This window comes from Camponotus vicinus, unplaced genomic scaffold (genome assembly GCF_025532165.1).
Source record: "Camponotus vicinus isolate PSW18456_S1 unplaced genomic scaffold, iyCamVici1.0 SCAF_8, whole genome shotgun sequence".
In the NCBI taxonomy this organism is placed as follows: Eukaryota; Metazoa; Arthropoda; class Insecta; order Hymenoptera; family Formicidae; genus Camponotus; species Camponotus vicinus.
In genome coordinates, this window is record NW_028141980.1 from 4,917,733 (window position 1) to 4,927,257 (window position 9,525).

Here is a 9,525-nt window from a genome sequence, read left to right on the forward strand (position 1 = left end):
GTTTAAAGAAAGCGCGCGCGCGTTAGATGAAATTATAACATATAATTGCAATAATATTAAGAATGAAGAAATATAAATAGAAATAATATTTTAAAGTTAAAAAATCAAATAATCTTTATATACGAGGTGTGTTCAAAAAATAAGGTGACTTTGTAATTTTCTCAAAAAATATTTATTTATTCATCAATATTTATTTTGTCCCCTTCAAAGTAATCCCCCTCAGATATAATACATTTGTGCCAGCGCTTTTTCCAGTCTTCAAAGCACTTCTGAAATGCACTTTTTGGTATGTCCTTGAGTTCTTTCAGCGATGCGGTCTTTATTTCCTCAATCGTGGCAAACCTCCGTCCTTTCATGGGTCGTTTGAGTTTTGGGAACAGAAAGAAGTCGCAGGGGGCCAAGTCCGGTGAATATGGTGGTTGAGGCATGATTATGGTGTTGGTTTTGGCCAAAAAACTACTAACAAGCAACGATGAGCAGGTGCATTATCGTGATGCAAAAGCCACGAATTGTCTTTCCACAAATTAGGGCGTTTTTTTCGTATTGCATCACGCAAACGGCGCATAACTTCAAGGTAATACTCCTTATTAACCGTACGACCTTGTGGTAAGAACTCGTGATGCACTACGCCGTTGTAATCGAAGAAAACGGTGAGCAAAACTTTCACATTTGACCGAACTTGGCGTGCTTTTTTCGGTCTTGGCTCGTCTGACTGCTTCCATGGGATGATTGGGCTTTGGTTTCGACGTCATAACCATACACCCATGTTTCGTCACCAGTTATGACCCTTTTGAGCAAGTCTGGATCGTCATTGACGTCATTAAGCATCTCCTGAGAGATGGACATGCGACGACTTTTTTGGTCAAAATTCAGCAGTTTTGGAACAAACTTTGCTGACACACGTTTCATGCCCAAAATATCGGAAAAAATTTCATGGCATGAGCCAACTGATATGCCAACATCTTCAGCAACTTCTCTGATAGTGATTCGACGATTATTCAGAACCATTTCCTTTACTTCTTTAACATTTGCATCTGTTGTTGACGTGCTGGGGCGTCCAGGGCGAGCTTCATCTTCAACATTTTCTCAGCCTTCTTGGAAGAGTTTGTACCACTTATAAACATTTTTTTTACTTAGAGTACACTCACCATATGCCACTATCAACATTTCAAGCGTTTCAGAGCACTTAATTCCATTTTTTACACAGAATTTGATGCAAATTCTTTGATCCATTTTTTCGACAGCAACAGATCGCCGAACACGCAAAACAGTTCTAACCTTTATGTCTCTCACATACAAACAAAAAATGCTATATAGCTGAAACTGTGAACATATGTTCGGGACGAGTGTACCAACATAAGAAAAAAAAAAATTAAAAATCGAACGTACCTAACCCGCGAAATTTGAAAAGTCACCTTATTTTTTGAACACACATCGTATATAAAATAATAATTTTTCTACTTTATATTTCGGATTGTTATTAAAGTAATTATATTGGTATTTAAAATTAAAATAATTTTTAAATAATTATAAGGTAATAACGGTAATATTAAGAAACGGTAATTTTAAAAAATGTTTTAAATTAAAATAAATAATTTATATATATATATATATGTATATATATATAAGACAATAATAATTGTAGATCAGAATGAATTAGAATAGTTGTTTGCGAACTGCAATTTTGAAATTGCACTAGGAATGCCGGTACACACCCGAGTGGGTATCGCGAGGTGAAAAGGCGGATCGCACAGCACAGGATGAAGTACGAATTGAAGGAACGTGAGACCGCTTCCTTGTTTCACACCCAGTGATGTTGACGAAAGTTACTATGATTTATTGCACACAATATTTACAAGAGTTATGGATAATGTTTCAATTAAGCAACGTGTCACTTCGAGAGTCTTGAGCGAATTGAGTCGCGTGAGAGCAAGCGAGACCGCACTATTCAACGGTTCGCAAGATTGAGTGAGACAGCGCAACACGGCTGTACGCGTGAGAGCGAGCGAGACCGCACTATTCGACGGTCGCGAGATTGAGCGAGACAGCGCAACACGGCTGTACGCGTGAGAGCGAGCGAGACCGCACTATTCGACGGTCGCGAGATTGAGCGAGACAGCGCAACACGGCTGTCCGCGTGAGAGCGAGCGAGACAGCACTATTCGACAATCGATCTCCGGGCAAATTTCGTCTGCAATTAGCGTGTATGTGAGCGTGTGATCGTGTGCGTGTGACGACGTGGCAAATGTCGTGCTGTCCCTGTCGCTCTTGACACTTGTACGAATTGCGTTTATTGCGCGGTATTTGTCGTACGTTGGAGTGTGTCGCGGTGCATAATAGATTAAGAAAGTGTCGAAATTCGAGGGTTTCGCGTAGATAGAAAGCGTTACGCCGAAAAGAGGCGAAGCGGCGTCCGACGGCTATCGAATTCCGAGCGAATCGATCTTGCTCGTAGCAAGCGAGATTTTTCGTCTTCGCAAATCGCTTGATTACTATCGCTCAATTATTAAGCCTCATTTCAAACATAGTGCTGTCGATTAAAAGAGCGAGTAACAAAGGGAATAGATCTGTTAAATGCGTCCTCGAGGAGATTGTCGAAATTTCCGTTACGCTCTCGAAACGCCGTTCGGTTTCGCAAAGTCCGGCCATAAAAACGGGCCTGGAGGACGATAAATATCTCCGCTGTCTTATGATCTCGATTTCGTATTGCTATTGTTCATCGCTGTCGATCTGTTGTACGTTATTTCAAATTTTCGCATTTATGTTAAACTCAGTTATATTTCGTTAATTCAGTCTCGCTAATTTATGTTATTATTACTATTTCTTTCTAGAACTTGTTATTTCTTTCACTTTATATTCCTTTCTATTATATTTCTTTTATTTAAATAAATTTGTTACATTCTCTTTTATATTAAATTCGCGTAATTTATTTGAGTGTTCGTTTCTCGTGTGTGTTAAATTCCGTTGTGTTCGTCAATTTTCGTAATCACCGACAGCTTCGCATAAAATAATTCTAGATCCTTTTCAACGGACCCTGCCCCTCTACCGTTAGGTGAGCTGGTCGGCCCGTGGCGAAACAGGCTAACGTTCTTCGCGTTATTCTGACGATTTTGCGAACTGATACGTGGAAGACCGTATCTGGCGCCCAACTTCGAGATCTCGAGACGGCCTTCGCTTCGCCGCGGCTCGCGCGAGAACACCCTCCATCTGAGTTCCTCCGAGCGCGAGTATCTCTATCCACCTTGTGTCTTTTTTTTTGACGGCGTTTTCGCTCCCCATTAATATCCTCCTCTCCAACACCCGAGGAAGATCGAAAAATTAAAAATAAAACGACGTCGCAAAAATCTGGCGCCCAACGTGGGGCCACGCGTTGAGAAGGAAAAAGTTCGGGGAGCTAATGCGAATTAAATTATTTGGTCGAGTGGTTGCTTTTGTCGTATATTCGTTTCGTTTGTCGTTAACGCTCTCGTTTGAAATTCTTTTCTTTCGCCGACCTTTACGTGTTTGTTGTCGACCTTCGATCGTTTGGACAATAACGGCTTTGTCTTGTGTTATTGAGCTGTCGACGTTTACGATCGCGGTGATCTTGCCACGTCTTGTTGAGTTCGAGCTTATTTATTTTGTTTCGAGTTTTTCTTTCTTGATCGCATGAGTCAGGTCGATCCAGAGGACGACTGGATTTTCGTGTTAAATCGCGAACAATTGCTTGAGGAATTACAGCGGCGTAAACTTTCAATGGAAGGAAGTTATTCGATTCAGACCGCGCGTTTGCTGCGTCGCGTGCGCAAAGATCGAAAATTTAATACGGGCAAGATGTCGGACGAGGAGCTTTTAGAAGTCCCTACGGATGCGATGGCTCGACCTGATAGCCCGATGGATCAGGCGAGATCTCGCGCGCCTTCCGGCTCCCGCGATACTCCGCGCTCGATGGGGCGAGATTTCTCGCGCGAAAACGCGGGAAATTCTGCGATGACGGCGTACAACGTCATGCGGAAGTGGAATTTGAAATTCTCGGGTGCAAGAGGGGAAAACGCGGAAACATTTTTACTCAGAATTGAGGAAGGTCGCGAGTTAATTCCCGTACCCGACGAAGACATTTTGCGTTGCTTGCCGTTCTTTCTAACGGGCATAGCACTTCATTGGTTCCGTAGTAAACGCGATCGGCTGTCGAATTGGACCGTTTTTAAAAATGCGTGGAGAACGCGATTCGGGGACCCGGATTTTCAATTTGCTCTTCGCGAAGAAATTATGAGAAGAACTCAAGAGGAACATGAGTCTGTCGCCGATTTTTTGACGTGTGTTCGAGCCATATTCGATCGGTTGTCGCCACCGTGGACTGAATCAGAGCAAGTAAGCAGCGCGTTTCGAAATTTATTACCGCGCATACAACAGTCCATCCGTCGAAATGAGGTAGAAGATTTAGACGCTTTAGAGGATTTGGCGACTCGCGTGGAGGCTAGTTATCAGCTGTCGCAACGCTATCGGGCTCCCCCGACTCCGGAGAAATCTCTGTTTCCGGATCTCGCGTACCACGCACCGCGCAATACGAAACAGTCTACCCGAGGCCGGGAAACTCTGGTCGCATTGAGTACTCCTAATGCGGAATCGGAAACGAGATCCGTCTCTCGCAGGGAGAGGAAAAACAAAAATCGCGCAACTCGAGCCGCGACCGGAGCGGAGGCCGCTCAGACAAGTTTGTCGTCTTCAGGGGCGACGGCCGTAGAATCAACTGCTTCGCGAAATTCTGCATTAAAATGTTGGAATTGTGATGGTGTCGGTCATCTTTCGCGAAATTGTTCAGCCGCTCCGCGACTACATTGCTATCGTTGCGGTCGAGCGGAAGTAACATTACGAACGTGTCCCGACTGTTCGGGAAAAGAGTAAAGGAGTCGAATAGAAGGGGGGACCCGACTCCTGTTCAATCCCAACCCCCTTTTCGTGTCGTTAATTGTTCTCGTGAATTTTCGTTCAGTGCTTTTGGTTGTCGTGACATATCGTCGATGTTATTTATTCGTGTTAAATTATTAGGAAACGAGATTAGCGCTCTAGTGGATTGTGAGTCTACTCGAACTTTCTTAGGTTCTAGCGTTGTCGAATTGGTGAACAAATTGAAATTAAAGTTTCGAAAGTCGGATGGCCGACGAGTAGTTACGGCGACCGGCCAAACGACACGCGTTAGGGGGGAGGTGGATCTTCCTTTTACGTTGTTTGATAGGACAAATTCTTTGAGAGCGTATGCATTACCGTCACTAGCAATACCATGCATACTTGGGCTTGATTTTTTGGGGCTATTTGGTATGGTGGTCAATTTTCCACGCCAAGAATGGTACTTTGAGGATGAACCCGCCATTGTGTATCGTTTCGAGAACCAGCCAGTGGACCCCATTTTTCACTTAAATTTGATCGAGAATTCGGCTAGTCGTGAATCAAGTAATTATTTCGTGTCCGAAATCGCGAAATTAGCGGACCGAAAGTCGGATGACGGCCCGCGAGAAATTAGTCTTCCCGCGGAAACGACCCGTGTTCACAAAACACAACGGGCTCGGCTGTCGAAATCTGATCCGCTTATTTGCTGCGGTTTGAGTGAGTTGTCGTCGCGCGAAAGCCAGCGATTGGAAAAATTCTTAGAGGGTCATATCGTAGGCGATCCGAATAAACCGGGAGCGACTAGTTTGACGGAGCACCAAATTGATGTCGGCGGACATGCTCCGATTAAACAGAGGTATTATCCCGTTTCGCCAAAAATTCAGGAAGCGATTTACGCGGAAGTAGATAAAATGTTAGCGGCGGGGATTATAGAACCATCTAAAAGCGAATGGTCTAGTCCGATCGTAATGATTAAGAAACCTAATGGAAGCTATCGATTTTGTCTGGATTTTCGAAAATTAAACAGCGTTTCGAAAAAGGATGCGTATCCATTACCGTATATGAACGCAATTCTCGATAAGTTACGATCGGCTAGTTATATTTCGACTATCGATCTAAGTCAGGCCTATTTTCAGATTCCGCTCGAGAGAAATAGTCGCGAGTTAACGGCGTTTACGGTACCGAGGAAGGGATTGTTTCATTTTACTCGAATGCTGTATGGTCTCACCGGTGCCCCCGCGACATTTCAGCGTTTACTTGATCGGCTTATAGGTCCTGAAATGGAACCGCATGCTTTCGCTTATTTAGATGATATCGTTGTCGTAACCTGTACTTTTGAAGAACATTTGAGTTGGTTGAAACGCGTACTAGATCGGATAAGAGAGGCAGGCCTTACAATAAATCCTGAGAAGAGTAAATTCTGTCGGTCACAAGTGAAATATCTTGGGTTCCTGATACAACAGGAGGGGCTCAAGGTTGACCCTGATAAAACCGCGCCGATTATCGAATATCCGCCACCGAAAAACTTAAAGCAATTGCGACGATTTATAGGGATGGCGTCTTGGTATCGCCGATTTATACCGCAGTGTGCGACGCGCTTAGAACCGCTAACTCGTCTCCTCCGGAAGGGTTTCTCTTGGGAGTGGGGGGATGAGCAAAAAGCTGCGTTTGATTCTATTAAATCGTGCATCACGTCACCGCCTACGCTGTCGTGTCCGAATTTTGAATTGCCGTTTGTTTTACAAACGGATGCGAGTTCGGTCGGTTTGGGAGCGGTATTGACCCAAGAAACGGAAGGCGTAGAACACGTCATCGCGTTCGCGAGTAGAGCGCTGTCGGAGGCCGAAAAGAAATACTCTACGACCGAGCAGGAATGTTTGGCTGTCGTTTGGTCGATTAAAAAGTTTAGACCGTATCTCGAGGGGTATACTTTTAAAGTCATCACGGACCATAGCAGCTTACGCTGGTTACATAATTTAAAGAACCCCACAGGTCGATTAGCGCGATGGGCTCTCGAATTGTTGGAATATGACTACGCGATCGAACACCGGAAAGGAGCGTTACATCATGTTCCAGACGCGTTGTCGCGCATGTATGAGACTACCGACGAATTATGCGCTGTTGCGATTACCGGAGACGCTTGGTATGATGCACGCGTTCGAGACGTGGAAACTAATCCGCCTAAGAATTCGGGTTGGAAAATCGAAAACGATCAGCTGTATTTTCGAAAGCCGAACGCTGTCGTTTCTCAAGTTGTCGACGATCTCGAGCAATGGAAACTAGTACTTCCTAAAGAAGCGCGCGCGAACGTTATTAGGGAGGCTCACGATGTTCCACAATCAGGTCACTTAGGAGTCGAGAAAACATATCAGCGAGTAGCGACTCGGTATTTCTGGCCGCGTATGTTTCGTGGGGTAGCGGATTATGTCAGACATTGTGACGTTTGTCAGAGGACAAAGGTGGAACAGAATGTGCCGATGGGTTTAATGGGACGCCGAGCTGTCGAAACTCCGTGGACGGTCGTAGCGGCGGATATTATGGGTCCTTTTCCGCCGAGCAAAAACGGTAACGCGTATATTCTGGTAATCCAAGACTTATTCACCAAATGGATTGAATGTAGCCCGCTCCGGAAAGCAACGGGCAAAAAGATTCGCGAGCTTTTAAATGAATCGTTAACCGTTGGGGCGCGCCGCGGATACTGTTGACGGACAACGGCACTGAATTCATCAACCGCGAATTACAGGCGTTTGCGGAAGAATATGGCATCGTTCACTCGACCGTACCTCCGTATCATCCTCAGGCAAATCCGGTAGAACGCGTCAATAGGGTACTCAAAACTATGATTACGGCGTTTCTCAAAAACGATCATCGCGAATGGGATATTCACTTGGCTGAGTTCAGATTCGCATACAACACGGCGTACCATACCTCCTTACAGGCTACTCCGGCGTTCTTAAATTTCGGTAGGGAACCCCAGCCGGTTAACACCGTGCGTGGGAGACACGAGTCAGCTGTCGAAGTCGCGGAAGCGAATCCCGAGACTTGGAAAGAGCGCATGGAAAGAATTCAGGCTTTGCGAGATTGGGTAGTAGAGAACTTAGAGGCCGCGCATAATAAACAGGCGCATTATTATAATTTGCGAAGACGAGATCATCGTTTTGCGATTGGCGAGCAAGTTCTAAAGCGACAGCATGTGTTGTCGTCAGCCGCGCAGAATATTTCGGCTAAGTTAGCGACTAAATATCACGGTCCGTTTACTATCGCGAAAATATTGTCGCCGGTAGTGTACGAATTAAAAGACCATGCTAATAGATCAATAGGCAAGGTGCACATTAAAGACTTGAAACCCTATAATATTCCACCTGACCCTCCAGGCAATTAACCCAATAAATTAGGGGAAGGAATGTCGCGAGAATTTCGCGACCGATACCGGAACGTTATTGAGGGTGTCGACGAGTTACGTCCCGGTTTCCGGACAAACCTTTAGTGAAACAGCTCGCGAATGTCGAGCGGGAGGGTCCAGCCGCAAAACGAGACCACGGGCCCTCGTGAGAGACGACAGCGCGAGCAACAGTTAGTGAAAGACGGCATCCTTTAGCTTCTCGTTTCGGATAGTTTATCGTTTTGTTTGTTTCGTTCCGTTGTGGGTTTGTGTTTGTGTCTGCCTCGGTTCCGGAGACTTTGGTCGCCCGAACATGTGCGAAAGGACGAACGGAAAGTCCGATTTTGTGGCCATGATGGGTGGCTGGAGCCGATACGGTCTCTCTTGGCAGGGGGGGGTGTGACATTGCCGTCCCGAGGCGCGTCCATCCGCCCCGGAAATCTTCACGGGGCGCGAGCCGAGCGGCCGCGCCAGAAAAAGATTGCGAGAGCCGTAGCGAAATCTCCGGAGAGACGAGCCATTATCCTTTTTCGCGCTAGTATTAATTATTTTTTTTGTATCATTTTTGTACGTCGGGCAACCCGCCGGAGGGAAACCAGAAGAGGCCCAAGAGGAATCATTACGACAGCCGATACGACAACGCCGGAGGAACAGAGTCGCGGGTGGATTTCGCCCCCTTCAAATAACGGAGGGAAAACAGCCAAGAAACAGCTGTCTTGAGCCGGAGTAACCGGACCGGATCGGCGCCACCCTCCAAGGACGGAGGACGAAGGACCAGCATCCGGAAGACCGCGGATAACAGGGTCACCGAGATTCGGAATTTTAAATTATCGGGGCCGTTACGGCCCCCGATACGGCGTTGTCGCAGGGCGCAGTAATACCTCGCGTGTCGCGGCGCTATTGGCCACTAATCCGCGCACCCCTGCGCGCAGAATTGACGCTGCTATCGACCCTGGATCGCGAGATCCAGGGACTCACTCTGGTGCGGGCGCTCTCAGCTTGTAGTCGTTCTGCGAAACGTATTTTGTCGTTGTCGTTTTGTGTGTCGCAGCCGAGGTTGTCGAGAGGACGAGACCGATGATCATCCCCTGTCAACGGGAGCGAGTATCGGTGAGGTTGCCCATCGCTATTTTGTACGCCACGTACGCGATTCCGTCCGCGGACCGGCCGTTCTGTCGCCGTCGCCATTTTCGTGTCTCGTTGTCGCTCGGGCATTGTACCGAGCTCGCGATTTTCGTGTATTTCGGGCGACCGGAGACAAGCGACCGAGGCATCAA

General features: G+C 46.4%; 1 pseudogene; it reads right to left on the bottom strand.

Moving 5' to 3' along the window:
* Nucleotides 1-663: 663 nt before the first annotated feature.
* LOC145975837 (protein GVQW3-like) lies at nt 664-1,376 on the bottom strand (annotated as a pseudogene).
* Nucleotides 1,377-9,525: the final 8,149 nt, after the last annotated feature.